General features: G+C 41.4%; 1 pseudogene; it reads right to left on the bottom strand.

Annotated features, from left to right (window-relative positions):
* Positions 1-4,872: 4,872 nt before the first annotated feature.
* On the bottom strand, positions 4,873-5,419 carry LOC150068529 (protein Churchill pseudogene; annotated as a pseudogene).
* Between the last annotated feature and the right edge of the window lie 5,185 nt (positions 5,420-10,604).

Below are 10,604 nucleotides of genomic sequence, written 5' to 3' on the forward strand. Positions count from 1 at the left end.
TGTGTAAGTCTAGTGTCTCCCAAGGTATATGAGAGAGTCACTGGTCCATAGCAAGGCTGTGTTGATCTGTTTGATGGACATTGGAATCCCTAAGCTTCTGTTTTGCTATATTGGGTCTGTGTATGCACAGAACCAAAATGTCTGATTTCTGTGTGGCTATTCCAATGAAGATTCATGATCTTCCAGATGGCAAAGCTGCTCCATAAGCCCCCGAGTGAGGATATGTTCCTGAGTCCCTATCACCCCAAGGCCAATCCCCTCACTCTTCATTCTCACGTGACATCACCACTGTCTCTTGCCAGGGCACGTGCCTTCCCATAAAAGCAATGATTGAAATACATAGCCTAAGGACACAATAAAATCCGATCCTTGAGCCACAACCAAAAAAAATCTATCATAGACGTTAGAAAGTTCTTTGCAAAATAATAAGAGATACATTGCATGGTGTCAAAGGGGACAGCTGTTTGGAAGTTGACCTGGAGCTGGGCTGTGGGGCATGCGATGGAAAAGGCTAGTGAGGCTGTTGGGAATTCTTTCTCTGGAGTATCAGAGTTGTTCAGTCTAGAATTGTCCCTTGGACTGCTGAGAGCATGTGGGGGAAAGCCAGGGAACGCCAGAGTGAATCACAGATCTGGCTTTGTATCCAATCTCAGTTCCATACTTCTCACTTGTGGTATTTGGCTTTTTTTTTTTTCAAGTTTTCCCTGTCTCACTCTTCCATACTGGAAAGAGGATAGATGATAAGGCAAAGAGAAATCAAAGACTGGAAGTAATATACATAACGTGCCTGGGATACATTCTTGCTCAGCGTTGTGGGCTTGTCCGTGTGACTAACAGTAAGAGGTGAGAGTGTTATGGATTAAGGAACTCAACCTCTCTCTACTGAGCAAACTTGACCATGGCAGTGCTTTGTTCTGAGTCCATTTGCTCTGCAAGAAAATGAGACAGGCTGCTTAGCATCCTTCCACAGACTCCAATGTAGGAGCAGGAGTTGTGTGGGGACGGAACAGAACTGGTAAACAGTTCTGCTGCGCCTTTGCAGCTCTGGGAGTCACACCGGTCGTGCAGAATAAGAGTCACTGTGTCATCCAGCAGTTACTCATCCTGGTAGTACATGACTTCATTTTAGGGCCATTGCTACCAGCCAATGACCTCTTATAGCTAAAGGCAATAAAGGATAACCATGGGGCAAGTGGTAAGAAAGCCATGGAAGAATGATTGTGCTGGCTGCTGGTGGCTCACACGTAACCAGCTACTGAAGAGGATGAGATCTGAGAATCACACTTCAAGGGCAGCCCAGGTAGAAAAGTGTGTGAGAGTCGTATCTCCAATTAACCAGCAAACAGCTGGATGTGGAGGTGTGGCTCAAAGGGTAGAGAGCCAGCCTGAGCAAAAGAAAAAGCCAAATGAGAGTGTGACACTCTTCTGGTTGAACTCCCTATACCACCATCATCACCACCACCAACAATAGGCTACACTGTCAAGGCAAGAGCCACAGCAGCAGCTTGGAATACAAAACAAAATATCAATTAGAGGGAAAGAAATGACACTCGCTCTCATGGAATCGTCGAAGTCCCAGGAGCATAAGTTATTGCTAGCAGAAAGATGATGGGTTATACTGGTATCGGATCCATTATATCCACAGCAAATTCCCTTCATCCTGAGATAGATGGGCCAATCACTACCCTCTGAGTCAGTACCCATCACCTAAAACTGTGATTATTTTATTGTCAGCCTTTTAAAGCTCAGTATTCACCTGCTATGTGGAAGCGTTCTCCTGTTTAATTCAGTGACTTTTCAAAAATGAGAATATCTCATCCCATTTACTCACTGCTTAAAGCTCTTAAGAAGCCCGAAGGCTGTGTAGAAAGCATTGCAGCACATTAGATCAAAGTGATGAGACTATTTAGAAAAGGGGGTGGAATTCTGATCTTTATCTTCTCCAGGTCCCAGTTGAGATGTCAGTTGTCACAATCCCCAGTGAGGGAGAGGTGGCACTGTGGCTGCCCCAAACCCTCCCATCCTTCCACAAAATGCTGTGGTATTTCATTATCCTTGTGTTAGCTGTCAGAAGTGACCCTAAGAGGACCAAGGCAAGAACAAGCATGTTCTCCTGGAGTGATTTGGTCATTCAGTGTGTCTTCAGGTTGGACCCTAAGAGGACCAAGGCAAGAACAAGCATGTTCTCCTGGAGTGATTTGGTCATTCAGTGTGCCTTCAGGTTGGGCAGGGCTTAGGGCCCAGGCCCTGAGGTCTGTGTTTAGCTTGAGCTGGACCATCTTCCCCATATGGCTTGACATTAACTAGATCTTGACATTAACCAGATCTTGAACCATGACGAGGGTTCCTGGATTGAAGTCTAAGTCAGACAACCAGCTTGCTGCTTTCCAGTTCTGACCATGTAGGTCCTACTTTTAACATCTTTGTCTAAGAGATACAGGGAATCCCTGCCCCCACCCCCAACACACACATTTTGGTCTATGTTTCTATATTGGTGTTAAAAACAGATTTAAGCCAGATGCTGGTGGCTCACCTCTGCAATCCTTCTTACTCAGGAGACTGAGATCTGAGGATCAAGGTTCAAAGTCAGGTTCTAGAGACGTTTATCTCCAGTTTAAGTGATCCACCAGCCTTGAGCCAAAAAAACAAAACAAGTAAGAGCTCCAGACCCAGAGTTTAATCCACTGTGCTGGCATCAAAACAAAACAAATAAGCAAAGGACTGGCTCTTCTAGGGCAATGGTGTTCAAACAGAAAGCACCCAGTTCATGAATGAGTTTCCTACAAGAAATAATAACAACTTGCCTTCCCCTCCCTTTATCCTGATAAGCAAGCGTAATGGATTGCTTCATCCATGAGGTGTGTTTCCAGTTCTCCTGCTTCTCTGCGTGTTTTCAGGGATTTCTGCCTTCGCATGTAGAGATGGGCACAGTGTCTGGATTTCTTCCTCCTGCCCATGCATGCCAGGTCCCCCATTCAGGCTTCTCCAGCTGCTGCTCCTTTCACTGCTACATGTCTTAGAAACATCTGTATCGATGAATGGAAGAAGGACTTTAAGCTATAATGAGAAATGAGGCAAACTTTAAACACTGTAATCATTTTGTCCAGAATACAAGCTGGCAATGGCTGGTTTAACAAGCAAATGCCCCATCTCCTTTGTATTCTGTTAGTAGCTTGAACATCTCCAAGCCTTTACTAAATGAGGAAAACTTGGCCATCTCACTTGTGTGAAAGCTGCCACTGGTGAGAAAAGCTCATAAAGTCAGAGAAAGTCAAGAACAGGGGTAAATATATCAGCCTCTCCTCACCCCCTCAGAGAGGAGTGGGACGCTGGTTGTGAGAGGACAGTATTTCTTCTTTTTTTTTTTTTTTAGATTTAAGTAGTTTTTATTTGATCAAACCCATATGGCATTCTAGAAGATAAAATAACACAACACAGAAAAATGGTATGAGCAATGAAATACATGGATAAGATCTTGTTTAAAATTTTTGTAATCTATACCCCAAACAAAGTTAATTACATGCAAAAGATCAAGATCAGCAGGGCCATGTAAGATCATACTCATGAGCTTCAAATGACTAAGCTGGAAGCATTAGCAAACTCCAAGAATGGACAGTACAAAGGCTGTAATAGGTTCAGTACTGCTATTTAAAGTAATGAATTTTCTCTGCTTTTTTAATCCATTTTACCAAACCATCTCCTCAGCAGGTCAGATATAGATTTGCAACCACAAGGAAAACATATTCCAGGAATAAAACAACTGATCCTGATACAGCAGCTGATTTAACTTTTCTGAGTTAAACTTTTCTGAGTAATAAATCTTTTATCTAACAAGATGAGATTCCTTGGAGTGCTGATATTCTCAGTCTCTTCCTAACCTTCCTAACCTTGTGTACATGCCATCAACACACCCTGTTGTTGATGTTAAGTAACCCAAATAAGTTGGAAAAATTTTTCCACTATATAGTTTCTCTTCTCCCTGCTTCCCATATTCTATTCTTTGGGAGAGAATGAAGTTATTATGTGTACAACTCACACTAAGGAATAGAAGTATCCATTGAAATTATTTACCCAGGGCTGGGAATGTGGCTTAGTGGTAGAGTGCTTACCCAGTGTGCATGAAATCCTGGGTTCCATTTCTCAGTACCGTATAAACAGAAAAAGCTGGACGTGGCACTGTGAGCAAAAGAAACTCAGGGAAAATACCCAGGCCCTGAGTTTCAGCTCCTCTCTCCTGTGAGAGATTTGTTTGCTTGCATCCATTCATTCATCCATCTATCCATTTCATTAGTTCAATCACATATTAACATCCAAATGGACTCATAGATATTTATTATATAGCTTGGGTCATAATCCAATACCACGTCATTTATTTCTTTGTTCAGGTTGTGCAGCTGTGGTCACTGGGAGCTTCTTTAGTTGCTCCTTTGTCTATCTGACATTCTCCTGTGCTATTTCTTTTTAATATTTCATTAAGTTTCTTTTGTGGCCTAGATGCTCCAGGGCTCATCTTGCATATTTTCTGCCTTATTCTACCAGTAATTTTCCCAAGGAGTTCTGCTTCCTTCTATGGAAAATCATGAGCTGGGTCCTGTGTATGCACTTAGTTTAGTTACTTTTGGGTCAGATAATTGTTAACTAGAAACTTCGGCAAAAGAGCTTGGCTCTGGGACCAGGAGTTTGGCCTAGTGGTTAAAGCGCTTGCCTAGCATGCGCGAAGACCCGGGTTCGATTCCTTGGTACCACATACATAGAAAAAAGCCGGAAGTGGTGCTGAGGCTCAAGTGGAAGAGCTCTAGCCTTGAGAAAGTCCAAGGACAGTGCTCAGGCCCTGAGCTCAAGACCAGGACTGGCAAAAAAAAAAAAAAAAGAGCTTGGCTCTACAGAAGTGCAAATCCCCATTACTTTTTCGTTCAGAGAATTGCTGTTTAAGCAGCAAAAACAAACAAAAAATTAATTAATTAAAATATGCAAAGAAGTTTCATTATCAGCTAAAACACCAGGATTGCTGTATTATAAACTAACCAATGTGGTTACAACAGAACTAGGAATCTTAGAATAACAGAGTCATTTGTCGAGGGTCATCAGGGAGAATACTTATAGTATCTTCAGCTTTGCCACATAACAGACACAGCATAGTGTACTCCTGAAATTCATCCATGATACTGAATGTATATTCATGCCTGGCTATGACATGGTGACAATTTTTACACAAATGATCATAGGTAATTATTTCTTCTCCATCCTCCTCTTTCAGAGATTTGTTGGTAATCAGCATAAAATCCCGCTTACTGCACACTGCACATCCTGTAAAGTTCAGTAGAAAAGATCCATTCTCCAGACAGGTGTTACCCCGGTTGGGATATTCCTTCTCCACACAGTCCTCACACATCGCCACGCCATTTACCGGGAACCGACCTCCAGAGCTTGAGAGGACAGTATTTCTAACTAAGGGAATGAACTTAAATATTTTGAGAATACACCCCCCCCAAACACACACTTTCACTCCTCCCATCCCATCTTCTTAGTGAGTTCAACATAAAGGAATCCTAAATTCTAGTCATTGTTTTTAAGCTGGGATAGGCTGGGGGAGTGAGGTCAAACAACCTTCACTATGGAGTTGAGTTGATGATTGCTGCAGTCTGAGGCCTCCCCCAGCATGCCTAGGCCTGCTTTAGGATCTGTTGAGGTAGATGTGAACTTGAACAAACTGGAGAAAATGGACATTTTTAAAGTATCTGATTTCAACCTACAGAGAAATCCAGATTTTCCTTCTCCTTCCTTGGATACTACTAACCACTATTTAATTTTGTTTCTACAAATCTGAGTACCCTTGATATCTTAAGTGGAATCATGGTCTATTTTTATTGGAGAGTGACTGCTTCACTTAGTGTAATGTTTCCAAGTTTCATTCCCACTGTAAGAAACATGAGAACTTGCTTTGTATGGCTGGATAGTATTCTATTATACGGTATGTTAGCTATTTCCCATCACTGTGATAAATATCAAAGGGAGGCAATTTCAAAAAGAAAAAGATTCATTTTGGTGCATGGTTTCAGAGTATTTACTTCATGGGCTGCATTGCTTTGGGCCTGAGATAAGGCAAAAAATATCAGGGAGGTGATTGAGTGATGAACCAGAATTACTAATCTTGTACCAGCCCAGAGGCAGAGCAAAGAGGGAAGGATGGAGGACCAAACACACCCTCCAAACACTATGTCTCAAATGACTCACTCTCGCCAATCATGTCCTGCCTTTTAGTTTACAGCATCCATCACTCACACTAACAAATTATACATGTGTCCATGGGCTAATTCATAATCATAACCCTCTTCGTGCAATCACTCCTCGAAAATCCAGCTGACTGGACACGCAGAACTTCACACAGGAACCTTGAATAAGGAGGGGTATTTCAGACTCAACCCATAACACAAGAAGATTCTGTTTTCAGCTTATCCGTTCATACTTCATTGGATGTTGGGTTGAGTCTACTTTTTAGTTATTGGAAACAATGTTTATCAGAGTATCGCTGTACCAATATCTGTTTGGGAGTCCGCTTTCAACTATGTTGGGCATATACTTAGATCTAGAATTGCTAATAATTCTATTGTTGATATTTTGAGAAATGACCATGATTTTTTTCCAGTGGTTGCATTGTTTTACACTTTCTCTACCAATCAATTTCTTTAGAGTGTCACTAACAGTTGTTATTTACAGTTGTTAGTGTTTGTGTGTGTGTGTGTGTATGCCATTCTAACAGATAGAAAGCCCAAGGATTTAAACAAATACAAATGGTAATGGCTAATATTTACAGGGTGGTAACTTGGTGGCAGATGCTATATAGGTCAGCTAGCTCAGGGCATTTGTTGACTTAGTTAACACATACTCTGAGAGACCAAATTAAAGGTGGGGTCTGGTGAATGAGTTCTCAGGAGAGAACTACTGAACAGGTGCTCTGTGGAAAACTTGTTAAAGGAACAGCAACAAACATTTTCTGAGAGCCTACTATGTGTATGATGGCTCATAGACACAGATAATTCATACACATACAAGGGTTGGTGAGCTTTGAGATGGAAGAAAATAGAACCTTAAAACCCTAAGTTGTTACATAAAACTAAAAAATTCTTTTTTGTTTTTTGTTTTTTAATGCCTGTCCTGGGGCTTGGATTCTGGGTGTAGGCCTGTCCTACACTTGAGCTTTAGTGCTCAAGAGTAGCTCCCTACCATTTGAGCCACAGGTCCAGTTTCCCATCATTTTTGTAGGTTAGCAGAGGTAAGAGTCTTGTGGACTTTCCTGCCCAAGCAAGCTTCAGACCAGGATCCTCAGATCTCAGTCTCCTGAGCAGCTAAGATTACAGGCATGAGCCACCAGTAACCGGCAAGAAATTCTTTTTGGTTGGTGTGGTACTGGCATTGTTGTTGCTTTCTGATTTTTTTGTAGTTGCTGTTGTTTTTGTGCTAGTTCTGGGGCTTGAACTCAGGGCCTAGGCAATGTCCTTGAGTAATCTCAAGGCTAGCACTCAACCATCTGAGCCACAGCACCAGTTCTGGCTTTTTTTTTTTTTTATGTGTGTGTGGTACCAAGAAATCGAACCTGGGTCTTTGTGCATGCTAGGCAAGCACTCTACTACTAGACCATGCTCCTGTTCCTATGGGTAGCTTTCTAAATGGAAGACATACGTAACTGAAAAGTGAGGGACTTCAAGAATAACTGGATCCAGGTGCCAATGTCTTGGTTAGACACAGGCTAAGTGTCTAAGTTCTGATTTTTATTTGTTTATTTTGTTCACTGTTTTCTCAGTTAGCTTCATCCTCAGCCAGGTTCTTATGGGTGGCAACATGATCCCCAGGCTTACGAAAAACAAAGCAAAAACAACAAAACAATAACAAAACTAAAACAGTCTCACAAACTTGTAAAAGAATACATCTTTTCCAGTAGTGATTGCCTAAGTCCCAGAGCGAACTCTTATTGGTCTAACTGATGTCCTCTTCCCGTGCCTTGACCAATCACCAAGTCTGGAGGAGTGGAATGTGATGATTGGCTGGTTTGTGGTCTATGCTCACTGGAGTTCTGAGAAGTGGAGTAAGCAGCACATGTATCACATAGACTGGGAGTGGGGTTGGGATGCTGCTAGTAGACCAAAGACTTTAGGCAGGTGGGGAAAAAATGGAGTACTTTCCAAACTGTATTAACTGTAGAATCCCTTTGTTGTTGTTGGGATTTCTACATAGAACAGTAAACTAATCCCAAATAATTCCTTACAACACTCATGGTCATATGCTATGATTCCTAGTTACCTTTGCTGAAGTTATTTGTAAATAAGGTTGCTACCTGGTTTTTGATCACAGCTCTTCCCGACCCCCACCCCAGTTTCTGCCATATTGACAATTTCAGAGAAGAAAGTTCTTGTAAAACCGGTTTAAATCTGTTCACTACTTTCTAGTCTTGCTTGGTTTCCCCCTTGTTCCATGTCTTTAGCTTTTAGATGTCCTCAAATGAGGCAAATTATACATTGACCTCAGCTAACATGCATAAGGCTTTTTGTCATTAGTTGTCAAAATACCATACCTGATTGCCAGCTCTCCTTAGCTCAACCTGCCCTCTTGATGAACTTGAACACTCTTAATGAAGATATTAATTAACTTTGCCTTGATGAACACGTTTTCCTTTAGGAAAGGGCCACTTTAAAGGAAAAGACTGGAGAGCTCTTCTGAACTATCAATCTGAAATGTGACAGAAAGCAAAGGACCAAACTCTAATTTATTTATGTTCAAGAACAAAAGCATTAGCCAGGCAGTAATGGCTCATGCCTATAATCATAGCTATTCAGGAGGCTGAGACCTGGAGGATTATAGTTCAAAGCCAGCCAGGTTAAAACCAAAAATGTTTGTAAGACTTCAGCTTCGATTAGCCAGAAAAAAGCCAAACTAGAGACATGACCCTAAGTGGTAGAACACTAACCAGAAACAAGAAAACTGGATGAGAGTACGAGACCCTGAATTCAAGCTCTGGTACCAGTCCAAAGAAAAAGAGAATAAAAGGGCAGAGGAGAGGGATGGAAGGATAGGAAAGGGTAATAGGGTAAATTTACATTATGTGCAGAAATACCATATGAAGCACCTTTGTATGATTAATTTATACTAATATAAAATTTAAGAATAAAATATACAAACTGAAAAAAGAATACTGCCATTGAAATGACTACTATGAATATTAGTAATTAATTTTTATCCCAAATTGTATAAATGTATGATTTTTAAATGCCAATTCTGGGGCTTGAATCAGGCACCAGATACCCTCCCTTAGCTTTTATGATCAAGACTGGTGCTCTACCATTTGAGACCCACTTTCACTTTCAGCTTCTGGCTGCTTAACTGGAATAAAAAGTCTCATGGATTTTTCTTCTGGGGCTGGCTATTCCTTTCCTTTCATTTCATTTCCTTCTAGTCTGGGACTTGAACTCAGAATCTGGGTGCTGTCCCTGAGCTTTTGTGCTCAAGGCTAGCATTTTTACCACTTATTAAAGTAATTGATTGTAGAAAAGAGCCTCATGAACATTTAAACTTGAATCCTCAGACTTCAGCACGCTGAGCAGCTAGGATTACAGGCAGGAACCACCGGAACTCAGCTGTAGGTATTTGGTTAAGTTGTATTTGCTTGCAAGTAAAAGAAATCTTATCTCAAACAGGCTTAAAAATAGAGGAAATAGCCGAGCATGATGGTTCATGCCTGTAACCCTAGCTACTCAGAAGGCTGACAACTGAGGATCTCGGTTCAAAGCCAGCCCAAGCATTATAGTCCATGAGCCTCTTACCTTCAATTAACCACCAGAAAACCAGAGGTGGGGGCTGTGGATCAAGGGGTAGGGCAGTAGACGAGCTGAAGGGTTCAGGGACAATGCCCCGGTTCAGGGCGGTAGCCTTGAGTTGATAAGCTCAGGGACATTGTCCAGGCCCAGAGTTCAAGTCCCCTGACAACCCTCCCCCCCAAAAAGAGGAAATAACTGGCTATTATCTTCTATCTGCTTTAGATCCTTTCTAAGATAAGGATGAATAGGTAGATAAATAGATCACACATCAGATAGGGTTGAGGATTTGTCTGATTCAGTAATTTGACATAATAATTTAGAAAAGAGCTATTTTTCATGCTGCCAGAGTGTTTGCATCTGTCATGTGTACCTCCCATCTGTACAATGTACCATCCAGAAGGAAAGAATGCATTTCATTCCTATGATTCCCCCAGCAAATACTTTCTCCAATCTCATTGGCCTAGTTTTGGTCATATCCCTCTTCATGATGTAACCAGATGTTTTGATTATGTTAAACAACAATCTACTCCTGAAGCCAGACTTGAGATTAGTTTCCCACAAAATATATGCAGGCAGAGTGAAATGTCTAGTCACCAAGGAAGAAGAGTTGAAACTGGGGAAATCAGCTTCAAACAAACCCATTAGAGTAAATATCTTTTTGGGTTTTCTCTCTCAGTTTATTCATACTTTGAAATGTCATGTATGGGCCATGTAGAGGATATTGAGACAAGAGGAGGGAAATGTGTTTAGAATTCAGTGCTAAAAGTATGGGGCTACTATATTACATTTCTATGA

Source organism: Megascapheus bottae, chromosome 1 (genome assembly GCF_031878675.1).
Source record: "Megascapheus bottae isolate mThoBot1 chromosome 1, mThoBot2.hap1, whole genome shotgun sequence".
Taxonomy (NCBI): Eukaryota; Metazoa; Chordata; class Mammalia; order Rodentia; family Geomyidae; genus Megascapheus; species Megascapheus bottae.